The following is a 19,306-nucleotide window of genomic DNA, read 5'->3' as shown; positions in this document are numbered from 1 at the left end:
TACATATCTGTTATGATGAAATATTGAAGAATTGTCTACGAATATGAATATGTGTAATAGAACAAGGAATAATGAGTAGTGGTTAGGGACTCTGGTTTGTGAAAAAGAATGTTGGAAACCGAGAATCGTACTTTAAGAGTTATGAAATGTGTGTATAGGCGTGAATGTATCACTACACTGGTAAAAATTTTTTGGACACTATTATATTTAAAGGATTTTGTTTCTACATATTTGTAACGCAAATTCTTGTCCTGTGAAATTTTGTATATGAGACTGCCACTGTAGCGGAAACTGGTGTCGTAAATATTTCGGTAAGAAAGTTAAGTGACCACCTGCACGTAATGCGTCGTGGGCACCCAGCTGCGTGACAGCCACCTGGAAACAAGCCATTAGTGTGTGCCTTTCAGAGGCACAAGAAAACAGAAAGAGAGGCCATTATTCTCGCTATTGACATTCCTTTGTAGAAAGCAACGCAAAAACGACACGCTCATTACTTGGAAAGATACTTTCTTACATCTGCACACCTGATAATGAGAAGCGTCTTCCTACGAGAATTGAGAGAATTTCTACTAACTTATGAAATGCCACATAGCTATTGAATGATGTTTTTATTCTTTGCTTTGCATAATTGCTTATTTCATTTGATATCTGTTTTCCAGCTGTGTTACAGCATTGGTTTTATAAAATAAAATTAAATGCATTTTCTAATGTGAAAACTTTCTGTCAACAGATCTATTAAACAATCATTTTGTGATCCACATTCTTCGAGAAAGGAGCACTTCGAAAGGAAAGAACAATAAGAAGGGATTAATAACAGTCACTGCATACTTAATTTTCTTTTCAACTACTTGGTAATTTTTTGTAGAATTAGCTTTTGTGGTGCACCACTTTATTATATAGATATTAATATGTGAATGGACATTTCCCTTTTCTGCATTGTTGTCTTTAATGTAATATTTTTTCTGCTTGAGCTTTGTCATGTTTAGTTATAAGCTATTGCACTTGCTGCTGCTGTTTTCCAGGCATAATGTTACTGAATTTGACTTTGTATTGCTCTGTTAAGCCAGTTTTACTACGGATTTATTTTTCATGTTTGCTGCGCATTGCCTTATATTAGTTTTAATATTGCTGCTTGCTTTGACAACTTCCATTTTTTTCATTGCTGTTTGTATTAATTGTTTTGTGCTGCTGTATTGACTCGTACCTTAGTTTAGCTTCTGAGCTCAGTAGATTTAAGTTAGCTTAAGATGGTGTAGGCTATAAAAGAGAATGAGTTGTGATGAATTGGAAGAAATGCATTGAGAAGCTATAAGAAAATGATTTGACCAAAAAAGTAGTGTACAGTGGAGGAAAACTGTTTTTGAAAGAGGATGTGAACAAAATACAGAAAGCATGCTTGGATAGGATATTTTTGGTGGAAACAAATGTTGAGATAAGACGAAAGATCTACAGAATGACGTTTTGGGTTGGACTGCAGTACCAAATGTCACACTGAAAACAAACCCTGTCCTGTATTTTGTGTTATTACGCTATGTGAATCTGTGTTTGTCCTGTCTTTATGTGTTTAGGTAATAAGATTTCTGTTGTAGAATTTTTCTGATAATATGTTATTTTCTTTGTAAAGATGTTTAGACATTATTTATTCTGTTCTGTTTTAATGCTCATGTGTGAAGTTGATGTTTCAATAATTATTCTGATCTTTTATGTATTTACTTATGTCATACTTCCTGTAACACTGATGTATATGTTTATTTCTATTCTTTTGTAAAGTCCGTTTTATTACAAATGTTATCTGTATTGTTATGTTCTTTAATGATGTATTTTGTGTCTTTGTAATTGTATTTTCATGTGTTAAATTTATAATTGTATAGACACCAGTTCTTCAAATTAAGTATCATTTCACTGCACACGTTTCCGTTGGTCATAGGATATGGACAAAATGTGAGAAGTAGGGGCTGTTAGTGTTTGCACATGTGTTGATAATTCAGCAAGGGGCTGGTTAACAGCATTGCTGGTTCTAAGGGCAATTCCAAAAACTTTGTGCATGCACAAGTGGTGGTTGATGGACTTGCTATATTCTCCGCAAGACTCTTCGATGGTGATTTTGCGCCTGCACAGTCGCAACAGATGGCTGCTGGCTATCTCTACAAGGACTGAAGTGGGTCTACACCTTTGATGGCCCACCAATACCATTATTTGTACAAGGACTGCAGTGAGTCTGCACCTCTGGTGGCCCACCAATACCGTAATCTCTACCAGGACTACAATGGGTCTACTCTGTGTTGACCTACCTACCAATATTCTTCAAAACTTCGACTGACTGCTGTGGGTTTGCTCTGTTGTGGCCCATTACCTGTCTGCATATCAAGAGTCAGCACTGTCTTTCCATTGGAAGGACAACACTACTTCTTCAAGACTGCATGGAAATCCACTACTTCCATGTGCATTTTCTTTTACTACTCAGACTTTGAGAAAAACACTGTAATTTTACTATGATGAATGATCAGGACTGTCTTTATGGACTGTGAGAAAATTTTAGCTTTTGACCAACATTTTATCGATAAGTGTGTGCATTTCATTTCTTTGTTATTGTGATTATGAAAAAAAAATTTCAAGTCTGTATTGGCCACTGCCCAAAACAATTTGTAAATACTTTTGTGGTAAGCATGGGGGCTATGTAAGTAGGCTGTTTAGGTTTTTTTATTGGTAACGCCGCCGCCACGTAGCGCTCTGTATGAAAATCACTGGCTGTGCTGTGTGCAGTCTGTGGCTGGTTTGCATTGTTGTCTGCCATTGTAGTGTTGGGCAGCTGGATGTTAACAGCGCATAGCTTTGCGCAGTTGGAGGTGAGCTGCCAGCAGTGGTGGACGTGGGGAGAGAGATGGCGGAGTTTTGAAATTTGTAAGACTGGATGTCATGAACTGCTATATATATTATGAATATTAAGGTAAATACATTGTTTGTTCTCTATTAAAATCTTTCATTTGCTAACTATACCTGTCAGTAGTTAGTGCCTTCAGTAGGTTGAATCATTTATTTAGCTGGCAGTAGTGGTGCTCGCTGTATTGCAGTAGTTCGAGTAACGAAGATTTTTGGTGAGGTAAGTGATTTGTGAAAGGTATAGGTAAATGTTAGTCAGGGCCATTCTTTTGTAGGGATTTTTGAAAGTCAGATTGCGTTGGGCTAAAAATTGTTGTGTGTCAGTTTAAGCACAGTCTTGTATAATTTTTCTAAGGGGACTTTTCAAGGCGTACGACACATCTTAGAGACTCCATGAGTGGGGCTTTCATGGCCACCACCTCATTTTCATGCGGTCCTTCCTGCCTAAGCCCTTTTTTTAAGGCCTCCATTTGGTGACGTGCTGTCGGATCGTTTCGAACAGGAGAATGGTGTTCCTCAGGAAGTGTTTTAAGTGTTACTGTCTGTGTCATAGCCATAAACAGTATCACATTTGTGGTAAGGAGTCCTGTGCCGTGCTTGTAATTTTGCGGATGGTTTTGCTCTTTTGTGTTCCTTCTTCAGTGCTTCAACAGCTACACATCAGTTGCAACTTACAGTCGGGAAGCTACAGGAATGGGGTATAAAGACAAGTTTTTAGTTTTCGGCATGTTATGTGTGTGTGTGTGTGTGTGTGTGTGTGTGAGAGAGAGAGAGAGAGAGAGAGAGAGAGAGAGAGAGAGTGTTTGTTCGTTTTAGTGGTTCTCATTATATTTTTCATTTACCTGAGTTGCATATGAGGGACACTGTTTTACTTCGTAAAGACTCAGTGCGGTTTCTACGCCTCATTTTCGATACCAAATTGTCATGGTTGTCACAATTGTGAGACCTAAATGCACTGAATATCGTAAAGTGCCTTAGCCTCAGGTCTTGGGGAACGGAAAGAAAAGCGTCTGCTCCACTTCCATACGGCTTTAGTGTGTTCGCTGCTGGTCTATGGTGTATGGACGGCGCGAAACAATGGGACTCCGTAGGTTGCTCTGCTGTTTTCCCTGATCGTGTTCTCAAGGTCCCACTGCCTCAGGACTGCACTGTCTTTGAGGTGGAATTATATGCGATTCTGCGAGCACTGAAGCATATGAGACGCGATTCGAGTACTAAATTTCTTGTCTGTTCCAATTATCTGAGTACTCTGTACAACGCTTCTATTCAACAGGGAAAGGAGGTGTCTACCTGCTGAGTGCCAAGGCAGATTCATATTGCGGGGTTTGCAAGGGCGGACGCAACAGCCAAGGAGGCGTGTCGCGATCCTCAGTTATTTCGCTGTGTCGCTCCCCTGCAGGCTATCGCCTCGCTGTTGAGGTCTAGAGTCATCCGTCGACGGGAGGACAAATGGGCTGGCAGTGACGGACAATAAGCTCTGTCTAGTGAAGCCCACAACGCGTCCGCAGCGAACCTGCATGCAGCCACGTCGACGGGGCGAAGTTCTCCTCTTTCATGTTCGCATAGGCCACAGTCCTGTGACGCATTGATACTTACCCTGGCGAGGGGACCTTCCAATGTGTGCTGCTTGTGGCTTGCAGATCACAGTGCGCCACATTTTGTTAGACTGTGTTTTCAGACGAGAGGGTAGCGGCAGAATTGCCGTCAGACCTTTCCTCTGTTTTAAGTGACTTTCCAAAGAATGTGATTACAGTTTTGAAGTTTTGGGAATTGTGTAACATTTGTCCTAAGATTTTAGGGAGGTAGTCTTTATGTGTTGACAAAGTGACTTCCTCATCCACGTTCTTTGTAAATGGTCACCCGGTCACATTTGGCTGTGCCATAGTTTTAGCTGCTCTGTCATTTTACTTCTGCTTTCATCCCTGGTGTAGCACCTTTCACCCTTTATCCGTTGTCTTCTTCCTCGTCAAATTGAGTCATTGGGTGGGTCACCGCGATTGAGATGGGAGTTAGTGTAAGAGAGTCGTTTTATAGGTTTCAGCATCACTGTGCGCAACAATTTTAGCGACTTGATCCACATTGGTTTCTTTTAAAATATGGCAGGTCGCTGATCAGCTCACCGTTGAGTGCCTATAAGAAAGATAAAAAAACTGCCGATGGGCAGATTAAGAGCCCTATGGTGAAGGTGTGTCAGCTCTCTAACCAATGAAACCGTGATGCGTTCCTTCCCATTTTTGTGTTGATTCTTAATTATAAGTAGGCTGTTTAGGTTTTTATGTTGGTCACGCCGCGTAGCGCTCTGTATGAAAATCACTGGCTGTGCTGTGTGCAGTCTGTGGCTGGTAAGCGTTGCTAGAATATTTGCTATTGTAGTGTTGGGCAGCTGGATGTGAACAGCGCGTAGCGTTGTGCAGTTGGAGGTGAGCCTCGAGCAGTGGTGGATGTGTGGACGCCAATACTAGCTCATCCAGTCTGTCACAATACGCCGTCGATACCATCCCTGTCAATACTTGCAGAGTGATTGTTAGTGTCAAGTTCCGCCGAAAATTCCAAACTGTTGTCTTACAGGAGGTAAAGCCGATTAATTTCCTCGTCATGGTTTGAGAGCCAATCTTCAAATTTCAAAGCTATAGACTTACCTTCTTTCTCTAAACTTAATTCAGCTTCGTGAAAATTTAAGATTGCTTTGTATTCATTTCAAAAATCTACTCCAAATATGATTTCTGTTGACAATAATAGAACGATAAGGAAGTTTATAGAGAAACTGCGGCTTTGATAAAAGCATTCAAACTTGGTTTGATGGCGTATATCTAAACTTTTTCCAAATATTGCAACTTATAATTTAATCTTACATAACGGAAGTGTGGGGCAATTGTTCGATTTGTTGCATTTGCTAAAGGCTGTTTCACTAATTACTGAAATGGGACTGCCAGAGTCAAGTACTGCAGTAAATTTTACGTCATTTACTGTAATGTAAATCGCAGGATATGCAACGTTGTTATGTTTTACGTCGTGTTTCTGGATCAAGATGTCTCTAATGTCTTCCATTTTTACGTAATTACTAGCTACGGCAGCTGCGTCGTCAGTTTCAGAAGTACGTTTTGTGTCTGCAGCGGTGTGAGTCATTGCCTACTGTCTCTTTGATGGCGCGCGTCGTTATTTGGATTAGGAGACCTAACTTCTATAAATTCACCTTGCCGAGAGGACCCTGCTCTGTTTGAATCCCGCCATTTCTGATGAAATTCGGGTCTGTCGTTATGATTATATCGTCTGTCGTCATGTCGGTAGTTTCCATAGTTTCTTTCTTGTCGGTCATGTAGTGGAGAATTTCTCCTGGAATAGTAACAGCACGGTGGACTGTGGGCTCTGAAGTTATTCTGTCTACCTTGATAAAAACTATGTTGGTTCCGTTATTACCTGTTTCTCTGATTGTCTGTGTTATAGTCATTACCGCGGAGAGGTGATCTTTCCCTGTAATTATTATTACTCTGCAAACGGTTGTCATATGGGTGGTGTCTGTTTTGGTCACGATTTGGTTGTAAGAATAGCCTTGTCATGTCCAGTTATTATTTCTGTCATCACGGAATTGTGACGGAAGCGACCTGTAATTGTTGTGTTCCTGTTTTTCCCTCCAGCGATTGTCACTGTCAATTTCGAATTATTGTGACGGTCCCTGAAAAGCTTCGATTTCGACTTTGCAACGTCTTGCCAAAATAATATGTCGTAAATGTTCAGGCAATTTGATTAAGCAAATGGGAATAAGTTCTGAGAGGCTGTATGGGTTTGACAGATATTGATTCTTGTGCAACATGTCTTGAAAATATTTGACGAGACTGGAAAATTCAGATTGTTCGAAATGTTTCTTTATTATGATGCTATGTTTTACTCGGCCTTGTGTAACTTGAGACCAGTATGCTGAGAGGAAGGCATGATAAAATTACCGGTCTCAAGTCATTTAGATCATCATCTTCCTTTGTAAATAAGTTAGTGAACTGACCCGAAAGTTCGGCTACTTTCTCCGATAATGAACTGATTTCCTCAGTGTGTTTTCCTGAACCAAGTTTCAGAGTGTCCATTTGTGTTGAAAGCGTATCTAATATGTCCTTTAATTTTCCTTGACTTTTTCCAAGTTGCGTGACCGAATCGGTAGATGCAATTGAATCAATTTTAACTTGCAATGTGTCGTGATTTTCATGAACAATAGCTTGCAGTTCCTCTATGGCTGATTCGTGATTCGACAATGCATTTTCATGACACGAAAAAATAGGTTGAAAATGCTCACAAATATGTGAGTGGTTAGTTGATTTGACGGCTACATGATTATATCACGATGCTACTAATGAGTGACACAATTTATATTATTGCTTTTGCGCTGTATCTGTTTCATATCTGCACAGTTTTTCTGGATTCATCCTGAGAGCAAAACATGTTTTAGTAGCAACTTTTGTAGTATAGCTACAATGAGGCTGCCTTCTCCATAGCACAACAATACTTTACAGTATATCACTTTCTTGTTCATGGTAATGTATGTAATAACTACGATATCTGTATGCGTAGCATGTAACTTTTCTTTATTACGAGGTAAGTACGTTGACCTGTACAGGACTTGGCTTACGAACGACGATAATTACGACACATTTTTACCCTTAAGTAATGACAGAAATTATTTTACAACAAGACACACATTTTAGCGCTACAGTACACGTACACTCCTGGAAATGGAAAATAGAACACATTGACACCGGTGTGTCAGACCCACCATACTTGCTCCGGACACTGCGAGAGGGCTGTACAAGCAATGATCACACGCACGGCACAGCGGACACACCAGGAACCGCGGTGTTGGCCGTCGAATGGCGCTAGCTGCGCAGCATTTGTGCACCGCCGCCGTCAGTGTCAGCCAGTTTTCCGTGGCATACGGAGCTCCATCGCAGTCTTTAACACTGGTAGCATGCCGCGACAGCGTGGACGTGAACCGTATGTGCAGTTGACGGACTTTGAGCGGGGTGTATAGTGGGCATGCGGGAGGCCGGGTGGACGTACCGCCGAATTGCTCAACACGTGGGGCGTGAGGTCTCCACAGTACATCGATGTTGTCGCCAGTGGTCCAATACAGACTGTTCCCTGTCATGAGCCTTGCAACTGCATCTGCGTGTGCCTATAAAGGGAATCCGGTCGTTCCTTCGGGAGCAGCAGGTAACTGGGATACACCGCCGCGCGTTGATGCGTTCCCAAACAGCCAACTGAGGCAGAGAGTGGGCTTCTTGCTCATCTTGTAAAGCATTTACGGAAATAAGCTTGTTTTTTATGTCAAGTTATTTGTGTTCCCGTAATTCATCTGAGTGGAAATAATGGAAAATGAGCGAGTCGTCTCACGTTACACATTCACAGCCCAGGACCAGAGAGGCATGTAAGTGATCAACCTTGCACTGACTTGCGGTCTCTGAATGCACAAACAATCCTGTTGGAAGAACATCAACAACTGAGCATTGTAGCAGAGGTTGAAAATACCGCTTCAGTTGTAAATTTATTTACCGGTCGTGTGTAAAAATACAGAAATTTACAGCTGAAGCGGTATTTTCAACCTCTGCTCAGAATGTAATTATTACAACTGAAGTATGAATATGTACCGGTGAAGCAAGAAATGAGGCAGATAAATGCGCACTTTAATTGTCTTATCACACCAAAGTTTAAGAATGTTTCCTCCTCAGATAGGGAATACCAATCACTGACGAGCCCTGCAGTCAATAAGGCAGACAGAGCAGTCTTTATTACACGCTGAACACAAAGCAAAGCAACGCTGACCACAATTCACGCATATTATAATAACGTTGCTTATGAAAAACATCGTTCTGTTTCACTCTTTACAGTCCTATAATAACAGATTATACACTCCTGGAAATGGAAAAAAGAACACATTGACACCGGTGTGTCAGACCCACCATACTTGCTCCGGACACTGCGAGAGGGCTGTACAAGCAATGATCACACGCACGGCACAGCGGACACACCAGGAACCGCGGTGTTGGCCGTCGAATGGCGCTAGCTGCGCAGCATTTGTGCACCGCCGCCGTCAGTGTCAGCCAGTTTGCCGTGGCATACGGAGCTCCATCGCAGTCTTTAACACTGGTAGCATGCCGCGACAGCGTGGACGTGAACCGTATGTGCAGTTGACGGACTTTGAGCGAGGGCGTATAGTGGGCATGCAGGAGGCCGGGTGGACGTACCGCCGAATTGCTCAACACGTGGGGCGTGAGGTCTCCACAGTACATCGATGTTGTCGCCAGTGGTCGGCGGAAGGTGCACGTGCCCGTCGACCTGGGACCGGACAGCAGCGACGCACGGATGCACGCCAAGACCGTAGGATCCTACGCAGTGCCGTAGGGGACCGCACCGCCACTTCCCAGCAAATTAGGGACACTGTTGCTCCTGGGGTATCGGCGAGGACCATTCGCAACCGTCTCCATGAAGCTGGGATACGGTCCCGCACACCGTTAGGCCGTCTTCCGCTCACGCCCCAACATCGTGCAGCCCGCCTCCAGTGGTGTCGCGACAGGCGTGAATGGAGGGACGAATGGAGACGTGTCGTCTTCAGCGATGACAGTCGCTTCTGCCTTGGTGCCAATGATGGTCGTATGCGTGTTTGGCGCCGTGCAGGTGAGCGCCACAATCAGGACTGCATACGACTGAGGCACACAGGGCCAACACCCAGCATCATGGTGTGGGGAGCGATCTCCTACACTGACCGTATACCTCTGGTGATCGTCGACGGGACACTGAATAGTGCACGGTACATCCAAACCGTCATCGAACCCATCGTTCTACCATTCGTAGACCGGCAAGGGAACTTGCTGTTCCAACAGGACAATGCACGTCCGCATGTATCCCGTGCCACCCAACGTGCTCTAGAAGGTGTAAGTCAACTACCCTGGCCAGCAAGATCTCCGGATCTGTCCCCCATTGAGCATGTTTGGGACTGGATGAAGCGTCGTCTCACGCGGTCTGCACGTCCAGCACGAACGCTGGTCCAACTGAGGCGCCAGGTGGAAATGGCATGGCAAGCCGTTCCACAGGACTACATCCAGCATCTCTACGATCGTCTCCATGGGAGAATAGCAGCCTGCATTGCTGCGAAAGGTGGATATACACTGTACTAGTGCCGACATTGTGCATGCTCTGTTGCCTGTGTCTATGTGCGTGTGGTTCTGTCAGTGTGATCATGTGATGTATCTGGCCCCAAGAATGTGTCAATAAAGTTTCCCCTTCCTGGGACAATGAATTCACGGTGTTTTTATTTCAATTTCCAGGAGTGTATTTGATGCCGTCTTTGACTATGTTGTTTTAAAGCTTTTTGTTTCTATTCTGTCTGTTTTTTCTTCACTGTTGACACACAAAAATCTGAACAATACATGAGACTTCATTATTCTGTTTCCTTGGTAACTTCATGTATGAAACATCCTGGCAGTGTAAAACTGCGTGCAGTCCTGGGGCTAGACTCCGGAGGCTTCGTGTTCCTGGTTCTAATACCGGTTCGGCACAAATTTTTGGACTGCAAGGAAGTTACAAACTGGTTCACACCGTGCTGCGGAGGGCAAGATTTGTGCTGGATATGACTGGAGCTGTCCTTGACACCTTGGCTGCGCAGACCTTGCCTGGAGTAATAGTACACATGTCAAGAGGTGGCTGTATGGACTAATTCGAATAAAACGTTCCACAGAATGTGTGTTCATCATTCATTGGTTACAGAGATACATCTGGTTACAGATATAAGTATTCATTTCACGTGTTGGGGCTCCAGTTGCTGCGGTTTTATTCATCGATTGTCATTTCAGTTTTGAAATTCAAGCTCTGAGGCTGTACTTCAATTTACGTGATTTAATTTTGCGCGTAGCCACTGGATCAATGAACGTTCTTCATACAACAAACATATCGTAAAGAGTAACCTGCACTGACACCACGATTTTGAAGAGACAGGTGACTACCGAAAAAATGTCCCACCCCAGTACTAAATGAAATATTTCGCTGTACAGGGTACTTCAAGGAAGGAACGAGCAAAACAGCAACAGATGGAGGGTTGTCCCATACGCGGGCGACACGCTAGGACCCTGTGAAGTTTGGCACCCCGTGGCCGGCCTTTTCCTGAGGGAATCGTAATTTGCGAGTAGGGGGTAAAGGACGAGGTACGCTGCATAGCAGCGTGCGATTGGTTGGAAATTCGGCCCGGTCGGGTATCCTACGCGGATGGCCGAAGCGGACAAGACAACCGCTCACGAAAAGCGGTGTATCTGGGTTCGAGTCCCAGTCCGGTACAAGTTTTCAACTTTCGTCATTGCATTTTCACGGTGACTTATGTGGCTGGAAGTCACTAAATCCTCGCCCACGCTGTATCGTTTCTTCCCTTTTCTCTATTTCATATACCACATTCGAAATATATGTGAACGGCTAAAAGACTTCTTAAGTAACGGAATCCAGTACGTTGTCCTCGAAGGCAAGTAGTTTTCAAAGACAAAGCTGTCGTCGGGAATGCCCCAGGGAAGAGTGATAGGACAACTATTATTTTGTATATACGCTCTAACAAGGGGCCCCTTGAGTGCGAGGCCGCAAGTTCACTCTTCAGGAAGGCTCATTAGAAAGCATGCTTCAGGAGAGCAACAGAAAATGACTGTACAGGAGTTACAGAGATCAACCCTCTGTGCCGTGTATGTATAACATCGTCGACATTCAGGAAATGTTGAAAACAAACAATCAACTTGCACCATGAACACTGAATGAAAATTGGCGCACCACAGTGATCACTAAGTTTCGTACCATCAAAATCGAAGGCGAAATCTTTGGGAGTTATAAACCGTGCAGGATGCTCAGCTAGGTATCCACTCTTAAAGAATCCTATTAGAATCATATTAGTTTAACGTTATGATGAGAACTAATAGAATCTGATGGTATGCAACCAAATGTGAAACAGTCGTGGAGCTTATTGTGCAACTGGCTATCATTTAAGTCGAAGCTGCAGATAGCGCGATAATATGTTTAGTATGCACGGAAAAACAAACATCCAGTCGTTCCAGATGGTATAAACTACAATATCACACGCTTCCAGGAGGGATAATTTGCTCTAAAGGAGTATGATTTTTAAAAGCAGACCAGGAATCAAGCAAAAGTAATTTATTTTGGTGAGCTATTGGCCAAAAGCAGGATTGCTCATACCATAGTTGTAGTTCTCTTACCCCAGTTTTCCCACTCCTGCTTGCTGTGACACAAATACTGCCCTTGCAACATCACGCATACGAGAAGGAATCCTCATACGGAACACTTACAACTCCTCGCAGCACAACGAACAGCTCTCCAGCCAATTTACCATCCAGATTACCAATCGGCATAATTGTATACCAGTGCGTTAAGGCATTGATTTTAGTTGATTTTGTGACAGCTCTCTTGGTACCTCTAATTTTCAACGTACCTTTCATATGCATTTTCTCTTCAAGACTCGATTGGTCGGTGTGAAAAACAAATTCCTTACTGAAAGATGGAATGAGTTTGCTTATTTCATGCAATAATTTTGGGGCCGATACAACAGTTTGCTGTGCATCGTCAAGCTGACGCTATGTTTGAAATTCAGTTATCTTGCGTCTTCCAGTTCTCTAGCACTGCTTGAAGTTATGTAAACATCACAACTGCCCTTGAAATCACTGTAATCTATGTCGCGCGCAGTTTGATGTCCGTAACTATCGCGCACATCCTGTAAATTGTAATGAGCTTCCTTGAGTCGCTGAAACACCAGTTTTTGTAACAAGTGCATCTTGTCCTGGCTTGGAAATCTGTAGTTCTCCTTACGCACTACACAATCTTGCTGCTGCGGAATTGCTCATACAGCAAGTAAGGCGCCCGAGAATGTGTTTTCTGCCAGTTCGTGTAGTACACCAGCAAGAAGCGTCTAGAAACTGTCGGGCCGGTAATAACATGTAGGATGGTAAGACACATTTCCTTGGATATAGAACGACAGAGAATTGGACAAAGTGTGTGAAAAACGATTTTGGTTTCAGTATAGCGCTTCCGTCGGCAGCTGCTACTCCTGTAGATAGGGATTCGTGTAACGCATGTGTTCGAAATGGATTTTGCCAGTGCAAAAGGCAATCGAACATTTCAGAGTTCATGAAAAATGTGCGCTTCACCGTTCGTCCGTGACTTCCCTGGCAACTACGAAACAAGGTACAAATGAGTCATCTCTTGTGTCAACACATAAATTAGAAGATATGAAAAATGCGCACAACGCGATTTTAAAGATAATAAGTCCCCTCATTCAGCAAGGAATAGCAGTTCGTGGTCACACCCAAGAAGCATCAAATATTGCTGCTGCTTAGACCAGAGGATGCTCATGACTTGAAATCTTCAAAAATTGTTCAAATGGCTCTGAGCACTATGTGACTTAACTTCTGAGGTCATCAGTCCTTTAGAACTTACTTAAACCTGACTAACCTAAGGACATCACACACATCCATGCCCGAGGCAGGATTCGAACCTGCGACCGTAGCGGTCGCGCGGTTCCACACTGTAGCACCTAGAACCTGCTCGGCCACTCTGGCCGGCACTTGAAATCTTGGCTGCAGCGAATTTAATATAAGTGGCTTTCTCATATATTGAATGAAATTGTCTCGTTATTATCTAGCGATGCACAGAAAAGCATTGTAAAATCTATTAAGGAGAGACAACATTTTTTTCTCCTATAGTAGATGAGACTTCCGACGTATCAATCAAGGAACAACTATCCTCATGTTTCAGATATGCCGATAAACATCTTCAATTTGTAGAAGTTCTTATATGTTTCTAAGAAGTAGCTTCAACAAGTTCTAGGAAATTGTTTGAAGTCGTCCACGATGCCATAATTTGTTAATTGTTCGCCGCGTTATTGAATTTGGTAGTACAAGATGCGATTAGAGGTATGAGTTACAAGCGTGACTTTCTGGTGATTCTTAGTCAATCAATATCATTTGTAAGACATTCTCCAAAGAGGCTAGGGGTGTTCCTGTCCCTCCAGTAAGACAACGAAGATAGCCTAAAAACCGTTCAGAGACTGACTTTGTGACCATTCTGTCCTACGAGGTGGTATGTAAAGGTACAATCACTAAAGTCGTTGGAAACTATTTACGACGTTCTCTTGAAATTATTGGAAGGCCTGTCAAAAGTAATAAGTTAAGTCTGTGGGTAAGCTAGTGGATTTTTTCAAACGTGTGTCAATTCGGATTTCTTATTTCCCTGAAAATGTTAGTTTCAGTTTCCGGCAAGTTCAAATGGCTCTGAGCACTGCGGGACTTAACATCGGTCCCGTAGAACTTAGAACTACTTAAACCTAACTAACCTAAGGACATCACACACATCCATGCCCGAGACAGGATTCGAACCTGCAACCGTAGCGGTCGCGCGGTTCCAGATGTAGCGCCTAGAACCACACTGGCCGGCTTTGAAGCAGGAATTAGCAGCCTTCTCCATCTTTTCATAAAAAACTATTGTAGTACTGAGAAATCAAAACATTGGTAGAAATTTTGTCTGAAAGTTTAGCTTCACAAAGGGATATATTTTTTGAGTTGTGAAGTGAAACCGTTAAGAAAGCGGAGGAACTGGACAGTGAGAAACTAGTTTCGCCTAGAAAAAGGGAGATGCCAAAACGCTACGAGGAAGGTAGTAATCCTGATACGTATCAATTGCCAGAGTAAATGTACAAATATTTTTTCTGAATTATGATATTGCTGTGGATTCACTAAATACTAGATATGACTCAAAAGTGCTGGAACGTATTTCACAATGTACAAATATTTTTCTAAATTATGATATTGCTGTGTATTCACTAAATACTAGATTTGACTCAAAAGTTCTGGAACGTGTTTCACAAATTGGTGCTGATCGCATCCTGCAGTTCTGTGGGGTACACTTTCAAGAAGACAAGCTAACATTGCATAGGGATATGTTTCTACATGTGTGTGTGTGTGTGTGTGTGTGTGTGTGTGTGTGTGTGTGTGTGTGCAGAACAAATAAAGTGCAAGCGGCCAACCTCGTCAGCCATTACAAATATACAAAGTAGAGAAAACAGTGGCCCCATGCGTGGAATGCTCACAGAATTTTAACTATATGTATTTCTTCTTGAAGCCTTGAGCGGTTGTTTTCAGCCCTTAGACAACTGAATTTTTTTTCGCTGTCAACAGTGACATAAAGAAAAGATTGAATGGTTTGGCAATTTTGCATGTTCATAAATAAATGGCTACAAATACTGCTATTACCAAAATTACAAATAAATTCTTGTGTGCAAATGACCTAAGATGGAAAGTTAATATGTTATTATTATTATTATTTGGTATGTAAAGCGAGTTATTTAGTGGTAGTTTAGCGGCCCGCAGAAAGTAAAAGATTATTGTTATTTTATTAAGAATTAAAATTAAAATAGAAAAAATTAAAACATATACACAATTAAACACAGAAATAAGAATACAAAGAACAGTCATACGCAGAGAAATGGGCAGATCAGTACGGTTTCGTGGAATCAGTCGACGATACATTGAGTTTAGCGCAGAGTATGTAACAATGGTTGTCCTTACCGTCTCTCGTAGCACTGCGATTGCACCATGGTCGTCGGAACTCACAAAAATGCGGCGCAGGTTAATTATTACACAACAATGGAAACAATGAAAATGCATAACAAAATATCATATTTAGTTAGAAAACTATCTATTCTTTATGTTTAGTGTATCCGAAACTGTATAATGCACATTTTTCTCAAGCTTTAACTTTTGTCGTTTCTTTATTTGGCAGCATGTCAATTATCCAATAACAAGTAATGGTGTTATAACGGGAAGTTACTCAGTTACGGAAGTTTAGAGTGTCAAAAGTGAATGATATTCTGAAGTGGAAAGTTATAACAGGGGTTAACAATGCGGAAAATAAGATAATAGCAAAATCGCCATAGAAGTAATTAGGCCTGTTAATATCGCAGACTTTTCAAATGATCTCGCCGATTATCAGTGGGACATTAATGATAAAATTAAAAAGTTCTTTGTCTGACAAAACACTTCAGCCTGGAGGGAAGTGGTTCGAGACTGGAGGTGGCTAACCAAAAGCATAGTGTGATACGAATGTATGTGCACGGCTGTAGCCATGCATTGTATTCAATTCGTGAAAATCAGAGTTGACTCCGGTATGTATTCACAACCAAGGAAAAGTGAGAACGTCTGAAAACAGGTGCTTGAGCTTATAGTGAATGTAACAATACCAACAGCATCCAATAACTTTGTTTCTCGTTGCCATTGCTCCGATTTGTATCCGAATCACTAACGCTGTAGCGCAGTTGCGAGTTACTCGCATAACAAGCAGTTCAACTGCGCTCTTTAGCCTTGTTCCGTGCTCACAACTGGAAAGCTCTTTGTCATTAGCAGCCAATACTGTGGTTCCAAGATAGACAGTATGTGGAGTGTCGAATACGGTAAACATCATTTGCCTTTTTCGACCTGTCACTCAACGAATTCCCTGAAAACAAAATAAAAAGAAAAAAATGCCTGCCCACACACGGCGAGAGTTCCTACTCTTTGTCTTCGTGCGCACCAAATCCTACCTTGGCGAGCAATGTCGCCACATCTTTCCCAAATTTGGAACGTTGGAGTATTATGGGCGATGCCCTCGGGATTTTGACGATCTGACGCTCCGATTGGACAGAATTTGGCACGGTATCCCTCAGGAGAACATCCAACAGCTCTGTGAATCAGTGCCAAGTCCAATTACTGCACGCATAAGGGCCAGAGATGGATCTACGATTTAATGATGTGCTCAAATTATGAGGCTCTTTCTCTTCTATAAATCACCCACGTTTTCCGAAATTTTAATTATTTGTTTGTATGTACATCACATCTTCAGATTTCCATCCCATTTGGATAACTTCTTCCTAGTATGTCTTTTTTTTTTTCTTGGAGTGTACATAAGTGTTCTGGAGGACCGGACGGGCAGCAATATGCGGCTGTTTGCTGATGATACTGTGCCGTTGAGCGACCGTAGGATGTTACAAGATGACTTAGACAAATTTGTAGTTGGTGTGATGATTATTCGCATCTAAATGTAGACAAATGTAAAGTAATGCAGATGAGCAGGGAAAACAAACCCATAATGTTAGAATATAGTGTTAGCATCGTGCTGCTTGATACAGTCACGCCATTTAAATATCTAAGGGTAATGATAAAAACCAATATGAAATGGTCGAATTCGGTCTATTGGGAGAAATTTAGGAGACCATACACAGGACACTAGGACGAACTTTTCGTGAATACTCCTGGAGCGTTTTTGATGCCCACCAACTCGGATTAAAGAAAGACATGGAAACAATTCAGAAGGGGTCTGCAAGATATGTTACCGGTAGGTTCAAACAACACGCAAGTGTTAAGGAGATGCCTTAGGATTTTAAATGGGATGCCTGAAGTGAAGCAGACATTCTTTTCGAGGAATACTACTGAGAAAATTTAGAGAATCGGCATTTGAAGCTGATTGCGGAACAGTTCTACTGTCGCCAATGAAGATCTCGCATAAGAACCACTAGCATGAGATGCATTAAGCCTCGTACAGAAGCATACAGACGATCGTTTCTGCCTCGCTCTATTTGCGATTGGAGCAGGTTGGGGTATTGATTCATGGCACTCCCCACCACGCACAACACGGTGGCTTGTGTAGTATGCAGGTAGATTAGAGGCAGAACTCGTTGCGCCTGCTGCTTCGTTGCCACTTCTACTAACTACGAGATAATGGGCGAGCCGTATCACGTGTTGTCGATGATAATACAACTAATGAGTCAATTTATCAGGAAATACTGCAATAACGTGGCGTGATGTTTCGCCCGAGACAGCTTTTCAGCTGCTAAGACGGTGTGATATCCAGCTGATCTTGTATACGGAACAAGAGAGAACTATTAAAACAGCCCGAGATCTGGCTGAGGGAACTCCAACTGTTGACTGAAACGTACTTCATCCCCAAGGCTTACCAACGACCATGTTGAGCGGCTGATACTTCATTAGCACCGGACTAGCCATTTTCACTGCTTCTAACGGAGTGGAATTGAAATCAACTCCACCATTTCAAATTTAAGTTTCCCTTGTTTTCATCACATTACTTAATGTGAGTACCATTACAGACAGCTAAAACAGGGCCTTAGAATGTTTCTTATTTTCCTCAATTCGTAACGGACTTCATCGCAGCTTTCAAATAGCATTCGTTGCTTTCCAATAGCAAATGATCTCTTTCTTCGATATCCATTTAGGGGATAATGTTATAACATGGAACATATTTCAGACTTCCACCTCTGTGGTATAAGGTTAATTTATTTTCTTGTTCTGTTTTGAAATATTTCATTCTTCTTAAATCATAAAAATTGCTCCTCAGACATAAGGTTTCCCGAAACGTGCAGAGCTGTTGCTAGGTAGAACATGGTCATGTAGGTAGGAATATATGCTTTGTTCAAGATTGAAATTGTGGCAATCGAGTAAATCTTATCAATACTGTACTTAATAATTTGTGTGTTACATAATTACTCTACTACAAACGATTCATCAGAAAGTGAAATCAAACTTTTAAAAAATATTATGAAAAGTGGGGTAAAATTTAAAAAATTTTGAAATGAAAGCTTCTGACAACTATCACATATTTCCTTTTTCAGAACATTTAAATTTGTGAATAAGGTAAAGAAACTGAACTCATTCGCAAATATCATGTTTTCCATTGTTCTGAAAACTATTTGTCTCCAACTTTAACGTGGTGCACAATTGCTGAAGTATGGCCTGACCATCCACACGATACGTAACAGATTTTACAAATATATAGAATTTTACAATTCTTAAAACTTTGTCACAGAAGAATTAACACTGTTCTCCCAGTAGCTTTAATATATTATAGGGATCTGAAATACGTAGAACTCGAGATATTTACAAAGCATAACCTCACGTTACACAACAACAAAAACAGCAGAAAATTCTGGAAACTAGTCTTCCTGTGGCAGCATCTATTGCGCGTTCCTTCACAAGATTCTAAAATCGACCTCTGGACTGGAACACTGACAGCAGACTTCATGTCTTCGTAGTTATACTATACTGCAGATACAACATCCTCCCCCACTTTAACAATATACATCATAACATTGTTATTTTGAAGGCCTTGTAGTTGGTATAAGTTATTGGCTTAAACTTGAATGAAAACATTAGATCGAAATAAAAGCAACTACATCACTCTTAGAGACAAAACTATGTATTCGACGTAATTGGTAATGGAGTCAGAGGCTGAAAGTCCATCCACTGTCCACCACTTCCTGTTTCCACGTCTATCTTGAGACTATTTCGCCTGCAACTCTTCTGCGTAGTTCATATGCACAACTTGTTTCGCGCCTCAGCGTCATTTTAGAGAGGTCTGTTAG

This window comes from Schistocerca gregaria, chromosome 7 (assembly GCF_023897955.1).
Source record: "Schistocerca gregaria isolate iqSchGreg1 chromosome 7, iqSchGreg1.2, whole genome shotgun sequence".
In the NCBI taxonomy this organism is placed as follows: Eukaryota; Metazoa; Arthropoda; class Insecta; order Orthoptera; family Acrididae; genus Schistocerca; species Schistocerca gregaria.
The sequence above is the reverse complement of the archived record's forward strand: the minus strand, read 5'-3'. Positions refer to the sequence as shown.